Source organism: Notamacropus eugenii, chromosome 6, assembly GCF_028372415.1.
Source record: "Notamacropus eugenii isolate mMacEug1 chromosome 6, mMacEug1.pri_v2, whole genome shotgun sequence".
NCBI classification, from domain to species: Eukaryota; Metazoa; Chordata; class Mammalia; order Diprotodontia; family Macropodidae; genus Notamacropus; species Notamacropus eugenii.
The window spans coordinates 298915042-298927012 of record NC_092877.1 but is presented as its reverse complement, the minus strand read 5'-3'; the positions used below and the strand labels follow the sequence as shown (position 1 = coordinate 298927012).

Below are 11971 nucleotides of genomic sequence, written 5' to 3'. Positions count from 1 at the left end.
TTAGAGAAAATACACTTTCTCTCCCTCCACACCCCAATCTGCTCACCCAAGGCTTCTGATGAGTTACTTGATCGCCAGGCATGAGGAACAGGACCCTTTGTGTTTTGCATCCCCATCTCCCTCCCAGTTTTTTTTTCAAGAATTGGCCAACTGGCACCATCTGGTTCCCCCTGGGTGACTGTGGGGAGGCCAGGGAGCCAAGGCTTTTAAGAGGAGAGGGATAAGAGGAGAATTTCGGAGTGGTGCTCTAAAAAGGGACCAAGAAGGGGAAAAAATGATTGAAGCCATTATCCTGAGTTAGTGATCCCATTCAAAGAGTCTGCTCCTCCATTTCTTAGGGCAGGATGGAAAAAAAAAGAAATGGAAGTCATTGAAACGAAAGGCAGATATTTTTAGAGATACAAAGCAGGGCAGACTTGAATACAACAAGGAAAAACTTATTGCGTTTCATGAGGCTTAGGTGTGGCTTTTCTTTTCCAAGGTGAAAAATTTACCCCATTCTTTATAACTGAGTTGTGATAGCATGAGAACCTTAGCTCTGATTCCCTTACTATATAGATGAGGAAATAAAAGTCCAGAAAGTCCCAAATCTAGAGCTACAAAGGGACCTGTAAAGGTCATCTAATTCAGTTCTCTCCTTTTAGAGAAAAGAAAGTCAAGGGCTAGAGAGGACATAGCTAGAATACAACAGGTTGAAATTTGAACTCAGATCCTCCGACTCGAACTTCAGTAGACTTTCCAATGTGCCATGCTGTTTTCCTAGTCACTGGGCAGAGGTTAAGAAAAAGGGATGGAACTGGTCTCTTCATTCCTCAGAGGACTTTGCAATATTTTGCTACCAGGGATATCTGAGGATTATCTCCCATGTGGTTGTCAGATCTAAGAGAGCACCAGCCAGAAGAAAGCCACAACTGTTACCTTCTCTCAAAGAGACAGCTTTTAGCTACAAAATGAGGTTCTGTGATGCCCTTTTTGTCCACACTGAGGTGGAATCAACTGTAACCCTCTGTGGAAATAACCCAGCGGGACAGTCCATCCACCCCGATCTGGTTCAAAAAATGCTCTGTTTTCCCTAGCTTGACTGTTGATTTCACAAGCCACTGACTCCCAAGTATGTACATGTGCCAGGGCCCGCAACTCACAGTAACCTAGGGCAGATTGGAAGCAATGGGTGGAGAATAGAAAAGAGCCAGACTTCGGCTTGGAGTATGGGAAAACCTCCTGATAGTTAGAGCAAATATCCAAAAGGATAGCTGCCTCTGAAAGTGGTGGTGGCCAGGGGCGTTCGTGAGAGGTCTTCAGGCCGAGTCCAGAATGGCTATTGTAGTGGGACTTCTTTTGGAGGTAGGAGCTGGATTCTTATTAGCTTTATGTCCTTTGTGTGTGTGGCCTGGGAGAGGAGGAGGGGGAGGGAAGAGAAACAGAGTACATCAAAAGTACTGATAGCATATGAATATGTGTATATGTATATTATGTACATATGGGCAACTAAGTGATACAAAGGAGTGCCTGAAGTCAGGAAGACTCGTGTTCCTAAGTTCAAAATCTTGCCTCAGATATTTCCTAGCTGTGTGACCCTGAACTAGTCACTTAACCCTGTTTACCTCAGTTTCCTTAGCTGTAAAATGAGTTGGAGAAAAAAATGGTAAATCTTTCCAGTATCTTTGCCAAGAAAACCCCAAATGGGGTCACAGAGAGTTGGACATGACTGAAATGACTGAATAACAACAACATATGTATACACACATACATAGGATATATACATATATACAGATACTTACATTCATGTACACACACACACACACACACACACACACACACACACACATACACACCAAAGCTTGACTCAAGAGTGCTAGGACACTCCTCCTCCCCTCTTCCAAGGGAGAATTCACTGCTTTGAGCTCATTCACAGGGTCCTAATGGCTTCAGTTCTAGGGAAACCTGGCTTCTAATGTGAGGGGTTAGGTATCCTTTTCACACACTTTTTTTTTTTTGCTTGCTATACCCTAACCTTGTTGCTCCAGGATGATCTACTTAAAGCTTATGTTTTGGTTCGTGTCTAGGTCTCTCCAAAGGGAAAAATCCTCTCTCCTCATTTTACAGATAAGGAAATTGAAGCCCACAAAGGGAAATTATTTGTCTAAGGACACACAGCTAATTAATGCCAGAGGTAGGATTAAAACCCAGATCTCTTGATTCTTACGAATTTCACGTCCATAGCCCATAGGAAAGACTCCTGGATTTGGAGTCACAACACCTGGAAACACCAGTCAAAGATTGTCACTCAGTAAATCTAATTGCAGAGAGGCAGAAAATGTATCATCTGGAGGGATGATGGTACTACATCACTGTAAAAACTCAGTGTTGTCACTGACATCTGTAAAGAACATCTGATACCAAATTTTAGCATTATTCACTAGTTTAATCTTAGATTCAATTCCACAAGCGTTTATTAAGTGCTGACTATGTGTTAGGTCCGGTGGCAGGTGTTGGGTATACAAAGACTAAAACGAAAAGTCTCTGCGCCCAAGAAGCTTCCAATCCACTCAATCACGTCTTCTACAAGGGTTCATAACTCCAAATAATCATTAAAGCAAGACACTTGGAGTCCAGAGTGTCAGAATCTTTGATACTCTATGTGAATAAACAAAGCAGGGCTGAAATCTTTGTGTAACAGGTCAGGAAATTGAGGCAAAGAAGTGACTTCTAAAGAGTATGAGACTTAAAACCGAAATGGCTGCAAAATGACAAAATCTTGCATTATCAAGTCCAATATCTAGCTAAATTTTCTGTTGAATTCAACCATGATAAGGAATTTTTGCTTGTTTGGTGGGTTTTTTATTTGTTTTTCATCTAAAACATGCCATTGAACCTCATTTCTAATTTACATGAATACCAAAGCAATACAATTAGTTAATGAAATGCAATATTAAGCAGGCAAGACAATTTTTTCTAAATGTCTTTAGAGATGGAATTAAGGTGCCCAATTCAGGCTTTCTTTTGCATGGCAGAAGACAAATATGATATGTAACATCTATGCTGAATGTTTCAGATTTTAGTTTACATCATGATATAATAAAGCACTAGAGTTAGAGACAGGAAAGCCAGGGGTCAAACCCCACATCAGAAGCTTAACTAGTCACGTGACTGAGTGAATCACTTAATTTTTTTGGAGCCTCGATTTCTTCATCTGTAAAATGGTAATAATAACAGCTATTACTTTCACAAAGCTGTTGTGAAGCTCTGATCAGATAATGTACGCAAAGTGTGATATAAACATGAATTATTATTCTTATTATTATAAGAATGAGAAGAGGCCACCCCTCCAAGTGGCAGCTTAAGGAGTAACTCCATGCAAGATGAATAATTAACCACTTAAATGGCTGTGTGAGTATATTATGCAAAGTGGAAGCCGATCAAGTGCTATCTTGCGTATAAGCTAACCTCGGGGTATTTTAAAAACGTCTTAACCTAGGTGTTGCCCCTTTACACAAATAATGTCTATTCTGTGCCCACATTATGAGCCACAGGGCATTAAGACAATATTTATACCTCCATACTTCAAGGATACATAATTTAATCATTCTCCCACTGATTCAGATCCTCCACTCCTTAGAAGACACTCCCTGTCAATTGCTTTGGCTGAGAACAATCATGCTTTGGGGGTCAAGCTCTTGGGGGTGAGCGCCTACATTTATCTGGATGGGTCTCAGGATTACTGGGCTCACACTTGGAGCCTGTACAATTTGGCAGAATCTGCTAGAGCCTCAGCTCTACAGGCATAGATTTCCAAGAACTAAGTCATTCATGAAGATGTCCTTCTTAGTCTTGGGGGCACGAGGGATGATGGAGGTAATCTGCACCAACTCACAGTGACAAAATCATGGGCCTTAGAAAATTCTGAAGTACATGTTACTTAGGATGGCTAAGCCCCCTACAGTCTTGTTCCCATCTACCTTTCCAGTCTTGCTTCCTGGTTCTACCTTTTACCATCTCTGTTCAGATCAAATCAACTTTCCCGTTCTATGTAACATTTCATTTCTTGCCAATATGCTTTTGTATATAGGCAGTCATACAAGTCCTGACTGTATTTCTTGCTGCTACCTTAAAGAATCAACATTTATAGTTTTCTTCAAAGTCCGTCTGAAATGCTACCTCTTACATGAAACCTTTTCTGATTTCCCCCTAGTTTTTAGCAAAGGGGCCTTGGTGTATGAAAAACTGTCCTCAAAGCCAGGAAAAGCTGGACTCAAGTTTTGCCTGTGTGACCCTGGGTAAGTAAAATGACCTCTCATTGTAGACGATTTTCTAAGATTATAAGTAAGCTACAGAAAAGGGGTTACTGTGCATGGGTGAAGGGAATTTCCTCACCAATCAAACCACAGAGCTAGATCCTACTCATACTTCTTTAAACTATTTTGTATTGCTTTATACATGTTATATCCCCTCTGGGATATGTCTGCTAATATATGCTTGAACTAGTGGGTTGGGTTCCCAGAAGGTAGCTACTACTTGAGTTCTAGGGTAACACTGCTTGTCTTAAAACCATGGCTGTTACTTTAATCCCTATTGAGGTAAAAACTTGTGAAAGGCAACCTCACAAATTGCAACTTTTTCTAAATTCCAACACTTATATAATGCAACATATTTAAAATCAACTAGAGTACTTGCAAAATGCAACTGCTGTTATTTTTCACTGGAATGACAAATGTATATAATTTTGAGTTCTTGCTTACTTGAAAACTGAGAGAAAATGAAGTTAGAAATATTTTTAAATGACATCTACTTTTTTGTTAAAATATGTAGCTCATTTAACCTTTTGTAATAAATTAGTAAAAATTTTAAAATAAATGCCTTATTATCATAAAATGAAATTGTATCCCAGATTCCCAAATTGCAACTTTATTCCTGAAAAGCTATATTTGAAAAACAATTGATTCAATAAAGTTGAGGCTGTGCATGAGAAGATGAGACCATAGTATTATATTGTCATAACTTCTTTTTTTGGGGGGGGCAATTGGGGTTAAGTGACTTGCTCAGTCACATAACTAGTAAGTACCTGAGGCCAGATTTGATCTTAGGTCCTCCTGACTCCAGGGTCAACACTAAACCACCTAGCTGGCTCTGTAGTGTTATACTGTCAAAAGCATCAAAGCAAATGAACGTATAGTGTTGAGAGTTGGAAATGCTTTGTTCATGGCATGTCATTACTCAGAATCAGGCATGTTTTGAACATGAAATACATACACACATATATGTATATGTAATAGATAATAATTGCATGTAAATATTATGTCTTTTTCTTAACATATAACTAAGTTCTTTGATTTATTAGAGACTATTTTGGCTGATAATTGATAGGATTTCGTTGATCATTATTATTTTCTTTGAAATTCACTGATTCAACAATGTAGGTCAAAAATACCCATTAAATTGTTACACTACTGAGAAAGACAAAAACACGGGCAATACACCGTTAGGGCTAGGCCCCCGTCCAGACGCTGGGCCCTGGCACTTTGGGCGGGCTTTGCCAGCTCCATCTTCCCTTCCGCACATACACACACTCCTTGTGGGTCTGGTACCTAGCCCAATGCCCGGCATACATGGTAGGTTTTTAATAAATGTTTCTTGAAGATAAGTAAATGGCACAAAGCAACAAGTTAAGTTTAAAATCTGCTGAAACTTCCTCTGGGCTCCAACAAGATAGGAAGGAGAAAATGAAAGAAAGTGACTATTTTAAAATAGTGGGACCATGGAGTTGTTATATTATTAATAATAATAACATGTAGCACTTTAAGGTTTACAAAGTACTTTTTTTTAAAAAAAACAACTCTGTTGGTAGGTTGTATTATTAGCCTCAGTTTTCTAGTTTGTAAAATGGGGGTTGCCTTGGAAATCCATTCCAGGTCTACGTTGTATTTCATCGTCCTGTTCCCATGGTACGGATGAGGGCTCTTCAGTTCTAGAAGTGTTAAATGACTTGCTTACGTTCCCACTGTGAGGTAGCAGCAGTTTAGACAACAGAATAAATTAAATTGAAGGAATTACAACAATCTTATATCAGAAAATGTTAGAGATGGAAGATACCTTTGAAGACCATCTCATCCAGGGATTCTTAACCTTAGCCTTTTTTTGTATGTGTCTCATAGACCTCTTTATAAACTCCTCAGAATAATGTGCTTAAATGTACAAAATGAAATATATAATATTTTTATTTCATTTCATACAAAAAATTAATTCTATTGAAATGAAGATGTAATTTTTTTCTCATCTAAGTCTTTGAACCCCTGAAATCAAGAGGTCCATGAACCCTCAGTTAAGAACCCCTCATCTAGTCTAATCCCCTCATTTTTACAAAGTTGAGGTCCACAGAGGTGAGCTAACATATCACACGTATGTTTACATTAACACATAGCAACGTGACAAGTTAGTGGTCCAACTAGGATGAGTAGGAAGAAGAAAATACTGGTCTTCTGACTTATAATCCAATGTTCTTCCTACCATACTATTACAGGGAAACACAGTGTAAGAAAAAAGAACACACCAGAAATTAAAAGAGATAATATAATGTTCAAGGCAGCAACAACAGCGGAAGGAAATCACACCCTTTTACCTAGCTCTTGGGATCAGAGGATTTAGAGCTGAAAAGAAATCTTTTATTTGGAGCCATGGGTGATCTCATTTACGTGGGCACTCCCTCAGCTGCACCAGAGCTCATTCAGTGCACATTCTTGTCCATTATCTTTTCCACACCTCATCCATCCGGGGCATTTTGCCATTTGCCCTGCTATAGTCTCACCAGACCTGGAACAGGACCCTCCCTATCTCACTTCCAGAGACCTTGCCTTCAGTCTCCTCCCTAGTGGAGTTAATTCACTCAGGCTGCAAGTCCAGCCCTGGGGCTGAGTGGTCCTGATTGATGAGTGAGCGAGTATAAACTTGCCTACCCAGACCACACTTCACATCAATCTACCCACCCAGGGCATCTTGCCCACTGCCTGCCTCTCTCTCTTTCTCTCTTTCTCTGTCTCTCCTCTCTCTGTCTCTCCTCTGCTCTCTTTCTTCTCTCTCTCTCTCTTTTTCTTCCTCTCCCTCCCTTTCCCCTTCTCTCAGCCCCTTCCTCTTGACTGAGGAACAGTCACCAAATGAATATTTGATGGAAATAATCCCTTCTGAAAAGAGCATGACAACTGCCACTTAATGGTGAGCTCCACTTAACGTTCCTGGGACTTCTCAAAACCAGACTCCCTTCCCAGACAAATATTCCCCTACATTTGTTGTCTCCTCAGTATTAGGCTATAAGTTCCTTGAGGGCAGGGCAGTCTTACTTTTGTATTTGTATCCTTACTTTTTTTAAAATTAGTTTATTTTAAACTTAAATGCTAAAATAAATACACAATAAAAAAAGAAAAAAACGTTATAAACAAATACTAAAACTTAAATACCAAATTAAAAAAGAAAAAAGCATTGCCATGTGCACAGCAGAACGAGAGGATTCAAAATATACAGCAATAAATTTCCATTTCAAGAAAGCCTATATAATAAATATAATACATTGTGTTCTGAGAGCTCCATCTTTTCTTTGCTTCCTTGTAAATTTTATTTTGTTCTTTGCTGTGCACATCCCTATTGTTTAGCACAATGTTTGGCACAAAGTAGGTACTTAAAGACTTTTTCATTCATTCATTCCATAAATCCCCTGTCTTCAGTTCATTTAATGTCTCGGGGATGTCAGTATTGTACTCTGTTCATTTTTTATCTCTTATTCTAGCCATACAACTAGTCCTCTTCCTTTTTCCAATTATACATTTCTCTGATAATGTCAATGTCTTATAGGCAAGTCATCAATGATAGTATGATGGAGCCTACATACACTTATCATGAATCTTTCCATTTTAGTACTATATCAAAATAACTGTCATACATTAACAGCATAGGACCCTAGGATTTTAGAGTTAGAAAGGACTTTAGAAATCATACCATCCCACTGCTTCACCTTACAGGTGAAGAAACTGAGTGCTCAAGAAGCACTCAAGATCACACAGATATAAAGTGAATGCAAGCCCAGAGAATAAGAGATCCCACTGTGCTCATTATTTGTTGACTACAAAAAAAAATCATTTGATTCAGTAGACCAAAGACTTCTTCCACAAGTCACTTCCTAGGTATATATTATATTAATACATATTATTATATATTATATATATGTATAAGATATATTTAATAACATTTTGGGGCACAATGGACAAAATGCTGGTTTCGAGTTGGAGAGCCTGGTTGGGTCTACATGCTGACTTAGTCACTTGCTGCCTGAGTGACCATGGACAACTCACTTTATCTCTCCAAGGATCAGTTCCTTCATCTGCAAAATGATGGAATTGGATTAGACCATCCTGGAGATTCCTTCCAGCTCTAGGCCTATGAACCTCTAAGATCAAATCCAGTATTCCTTTCATCCCACCATGGTGATTTCCCCTTTTCTGAAGGGTGAGAATAGACATTGCTACTCTTGCTCCCCACCTACCCTAACAACTTTTCTAGACAGGGGATAGCAGTACCAAATAAACTTAATCCTCTAAATCTTCCCAGAAACATTTAAACACATCCCCATTTTAAACAAACAGGAATTACAAAATGGTTTATTTACATCAAGGATCTGCAGAGTCCATAACCACTCAAAACAGTTTAACTTAACCATCCATATAGGAAAAACCAATTAATAGATGAAAATATCTCTTGGGGAGAGGCAAAGCAGATGGAAGCTTGGTTTCTAAAGCCAGAAAGACCTGGATACAAGACCACCCACTTTCACATGCAGGCCCCAGGAAAATTACTTAACATCTCAGTGTCCCAGGCAACTTTAAGTTAACTTAAAGACTTTTGCATTAAAAGGGAAGTTGCTTATTTGAGCTCCCTCTATGATAAAATCACCCTTGCACCTCCCTCCTCTCAAATAAAAAGAAAGTCTATTAACTAGATTATGACTTATAGTTGGATGGACAACCAATGAAACTTATCTATTGATCTATACATAGGGACTGGTAAGATAAGTGTGTTTGCTAGTTATGGGACCTCAAACAATTCATTTCACTTTTAGGAGGTTCAATTTCCTTATATACAAATTGACTAACAGAGAAAAGAGCACTGTATTTGAAGTCAAAGGACTCTATTCCCCATGTTGTTAGTTTAGTTACTCAAAGTTATGAGATATTTCCACGTAGGAATGAAGTTGAGGTTTAGCCTAAAGTAACCTAATAATTCAATTCCATTAAAAAAGGATTTATTGAAAATATATATTAATTAAGCACAAATATTCCAGGCTTTGTTCTGGGGCTGGGGACAGAGTCAAAAAAAAAAAAAAAAAGGGAAGTAGTTCCTGACTGCAGGTAGCTTACCTTCTACTAGACACAGGGAAACAGTAGAAACAATACGTGTGTGTATATATATATGTATGTATGTATGTATGTATGTATGTATGTATGTATGTATGATGAGGGACTAGCCAATGGGGGTTTAGTCCTTGGGGTATACTTGGATTTGGCTTTTCTGGTGGGGTTTTAAAGAGAATGCATTATCCTACCTACTCATTACCATTCCAACATGTGGAACTTTAGAAAACAGTTTAAGCCATCATAACGATTCAGAATTAGTACTATGTGATGATGAAAAGCCTTCTGTAAGAGGCTTCAGTGAGAGATGGATTAGTGATTTAGGAGAGACTGAATTGGAACTGAATAAGCACACACAAGGATAGTGGATGATTTCTCATACTCTTTCTGGTTAGCTTTCAAGTGAAGAAGACTGCTATGAATTGAAAAATAGTTGTATTCTTCTACCTGTTTTCCAGATGTCTGTAAACACATGGTTCCTGTTTCTTTTGTGTTTATTCTTTTTTGATCTTAGGTAAACGAGTATCCTGAGATTAGAATGCTCAGGCAGTGGTGAGGCTGGTGAGTCTCATCAAAGTCAGAAGAAAAGGACCCTCTCGCTAGTATTTAGAAAGTCAGTAGCTGTAGCAGGCCCACCAAATGAGTGACCTGCTTGACCCAACCTTGCAATAGGTTGGCCTTTTAGCCATGATCTTTGTATCCTGCAAGGAGCTATCCAGATGGTCAAAGGAGCATCTTACCTCAAAGTGTACTTGGGATGGAGAAAAGGAATCCTTTGGCCCCACATGTTCCCTAATGTTCCCTAGGGTGCCTCACTACCTTAAATTTAAATTCACTCTCCCTATGGACCTCTTGTATGCATACAAGGGGAGAGTGTGTCCACAGTTGTTTTGTAACTACTCTTCTTCCTATACTTTCTCAGTAAATGACCTTTTGTAAAAGCTAATTGATGTCAACTGGATGATTGGTATAGGGAACACTTCAGATGGGGGCTCATGAAAAATAGTGCTAGAAATCTCAATGCTCACGGTTACCCCTAAAACCCTATGAGGAGAAACTATCATTATCCTCTGGGAAAAACCTAGTCCAGTACAAATTGTGAGAGTGAGACTAAAGGGGGTACCACATCAGTAAATATAAATACCAATGCTAAATAGCTGTTGGGAGATAGAGGGAGAAAGCATAAAAACAAAAATAATTTCTCACCTTCCCCCACTCTCACATGTGTGAGAGACATCACTGTTGCAAAGCCCTCATGTGATTTGATTGAAGAGGGGAAACTGGCTATTTTTGAAGAGAACATCGCAACTCCTTCAGCCCCTGGGGGGAAGGGGAGACCCATTAGAAGAAGTGGTAGCGAGAAAGACCTAACACTACCGCAAACCACCACTTCCACTTCCTTCCCTCTTGTGACAGTCACTTGCTGAATTTCTAGAGGACACTGAGTTCACTATTTCCCCCCCTTTTAGCTCTCTTACTTTGGAACAGCCCAGGGAAAGAAGACTCCTCATTTCTTCAGGGACCCAGGGAACTTTGGACCTCAAATCCCTGCCATCTTCTCAAGAAGCCAGACAAAAAGGCATAGGATTAGAGCTGGCTTGGACCTGTGAGGTCCTTTCTCATCCAATTCTCCCCCTACACAACCTCCCCTTGCTCTTTCACTGATGAGAAAACTGAGCACCCAAGAGATAAAGTAACTTGTTCAAGGTCAAAAGCTGGCTAAACAGCAGAGCTGAAAATCTCAACTGGCTCCTTTCCTTACACCACGTGATTCCTCCCAAATATCTGCAGAGAGAATGTATTTTGGCCTCTAGGTTCTAATTTCCAAAAGGCTTGGAGCCAGCCAGCTCTCACCTTTCAGGTCTCAGCTCTGAGGAGGGTGGATCTTAATTGATAATTCAAGGAACCATTTGAATAAAGGAAGTTCTTGCACAACCTGTTTGGGCTCTGAGGTCCCAGGAATAAGAGGGAGCCCAAAGTCCACAATTCATGTAATCTTTTTGAGAATTATAAAGGAAGAGATATTAAAAAGTATGTTTATTGTTCTCCCTTTTAATTGAAGAGTTAGTTTCTTTTCAATTGACCAGGTTTGTGTGGGGAGGAGTTTGTTTACCTTAGGAGAGAAGAAAGTAGAATGAGCACCTTTAAGTTTGATTCCTGGTAGGAGGAAAAGAAAGTGGGAGCTGAGTAAAGGGCAGCGCAGTTACCTGACACAGGGAAGTATTGTTTGCTCCCTCCTATGATGTGACCTGATCTGCTGCATTAAATAGTTTCTTTCTCAGCCACCCACAACATAGATATGTGTCACTCTGCATGTCCCACGATAGCTGAGAAAGGTAGCAGACATAAGCTGGTTTCAGAATTGGGAGAGTGACTTCCACAAATCTGGGCTTTGCCACCTCTTGACTCCATTTGTCTGGTCTCAATTTCCTTATCTTTAAAATGGGGATAATGATAACTGCCCTTTCTAGCTCAGAGAGGTGTTTGTGAGGATAAAATGTGAACAGTAGATAGAGGGGTTAGTAATCTTTGGTGTGGGGTTCCCTTGGCAGTCTGGTGAAACCTATGGACCCCAATAT

At 39.5% G+C, this 11971-nt stretch overlaps 1 long non-coding RNA gene across 1 annotated transcript in view; it reads left to right on the top strand.

Annotated features, from left to right (window-relative positions):
- The first annotated feature begins 1135 nt into the window (after positions 1–1135).
- Positions 1136–11971, top strand: part of LOC140509626 (uncharacterized) — a 26275-nt gene continuing 15439 nt past the window's right edge. Inside the window, exons 1-2 of the long non-coding RNA XR_011968846.1 lie at positions 1136–1344; positions 4193–4277. This is a non-coding gene — a long non-coding RNA (uncharacterized lncRNA). The remainder of the gene's footprint in view (positions 1345–4192; positions 4278–11971) is intronic.